This window comes from Anabrus simplex, chromosome 2, assembly GCF_040414725.1.
Source record: "Anabrus simplex isolate iqAnaSimp1 chromosome 2, ASM4041472v1, whole genome shotgun sequence".
Lineage (NCBI taxonomy): Eukaryota > Metazoa > Arthropoda > Insecta > Orthoptera > Tettigoniidae > Anabrus > Anabrus simplex.
Window position 1 is genome coordinate 861,669,422 of NC_090266.1, and position 1,963 is coordinate 861,671,384.

At 46.6% G+C, this 1,963-nt stretch overlaps 1 pseudogene; it reads left to right on the forward strand.

The window, feature by feature from the left end:
* The first annotated feature begins 961 nt into the window (after positions 1 to 961).
* LOC136865002 (5S ribosomal RNA) lies at positions 962 to 1,080 on the forward strand (annotated as a pseudogene).
* The last annotated feature ends 883 nt before the right edge of the window (positions 1,081 to 1,963 follow it).

Here is a 1,963-nt window from a genome sequence, read left to right on the forward strand (position 1 = left end):
TGCAGCATCCGTACCTCGATCACACGGACTGCCTGTTCGTGTCTGGATGTTCCATAGAGGGCGACAGGACGAACGACAGTCTTGTATAGTTTTGCCTTGAGACTTTCGGGCATCGCCGATCACAAAGGATTCCGGTGACTTGTCGCCATTACATCCAGGTTGCATTAACTCATATAAAATAACTTTTGCATGACAGCATTCCGGCATCTCGACGTTTTGCAATTTGCTTCACATCGCACCGACACATGCAGGTCTTATGGCAACGGTGAGAGAGGAAAGGGCTATGATTGGGAAGGGAGCGGCCGTGGCTTTAACTTAGGTGCAGCCCCAGCATTTGCCTGGTGTGAAAATCGGAAACGTACCAAGCTCGATAGCGGCAGTCACTTAAGTGCGGCAAGTATCCAGTATTCGGGAGACAGTGGGTTCGAACCCCCTGTCGGTAGCCCTGAAGATGTTCTTCTGTGGTTTCCCCTGTCAGTAAGTAGGAGTACGTTGCTAGACCATGGGAGATCCGAAGACGGCATAATACCACTGCTTCTCTCCGAGAAACCCCAAGGGATGTCCTCCATACCTTCGTAGCTCCTTTAATCGTTCTCAGGAGGTGTAGCCTGCCAGTGTCGGTGCGACGTAAGCAACATTCAAAGTAGTAATAATAATAATAATAATAATAATAATAATAATAATAATAAATATCGGAAACCACGAAAAACCATATCTAGGGCTTCCATCAGTGGGGAACGAACGAACTATCTCCCGATTGCAAGCTCACAGCCACGCGGCGTAACCGTACGGCCACTTCCTCGGTACCTCGCAGTCTCCAAAAATCATAAAAGTAGAGTTCAGGTGTAAATTGATTATATCGTGTACCTTTCATGTCGCACAACAGTTATATTGTGAAATCGTCCGTCCAACCTGTTCCCCAACCATTCTACAAGTCTTCGATATTTTGAACACTTTTTTTAAGATTCACCATACCATGTTGAATACACCGGTTCTCGTCCGATCACCGCAGTTAAGCAACATTGAGCGTGGTCAGTACTTGGATGGGTGACGGCTTGGGAACACCACGTGCCGTTGGCTCAATTCCCTTTTAGGGGCTGCCTGGCCGAGGCGGTAAAGGCGTGCTCGGTTCGCCCAGAACGACGTGGGTTCGAATCCCCGTCAGGAAGTCGTAAAAAAATTTTAAGAAATGAGATTTCCACTTTCGGAGGTGCATATGACCCTGAGGTTCACTCAGCCTACACCAAAAATGAGTACCAGGTTAATTCCTGGGTGCAAAGGCGGCCGGGCGTAGAGCTGACCACTCTACCCCATCACGTGTCGAGGTTACGAATAGTGGAAGCCTTTACCTTCCACCACTCCAAGGGCCTTCATGGCCTGTATGGAGATGAGTCCTCCTTTAAGATTCAGAAGTCCGATAACTTTCATTGTGTTCTGTTTTTAGATACCGAATGGAGGAAATTTAAGATGAGGTTTTGTGATTCGAAAGGAGACTGATAGGACTTTCCCCTTATTAGCCTGTTGTATGCCATTACTCATTACCACGTCACATGTGGATCGCGCGCCAGAATCTGCACTTGTCTTGCTTGGAAAAGTGACAGTCAGTTTAACCGATCAGTCCATTGCACTACTTTCAACTGTATTTAGCCTAAGGATGTTTGCGAACAGTTAAGGAACTCCAACGAGGAAGGTAACTGGTGCATGGAAAGTGGGTGCATCGCTATTCAGGCTTGTAAATGCTAACATAAGACATGGCTAGGAGACACTTCTATAACCAACGATCTGGTGGTCATTAAGAATTGTTGCTCTAGTTTAATCATTAATCCCACAGTGTCTGTACACTTCCGCTCTTTTTTGTCGTTTTCAGGTTTCTTCTACTTAATGTCAACTGTTGTACCAACATACTTGATGAAACCCCAAAACTTCCCTTCAGGGCCCAAGTCTGACAATATTCGGGTCCCAC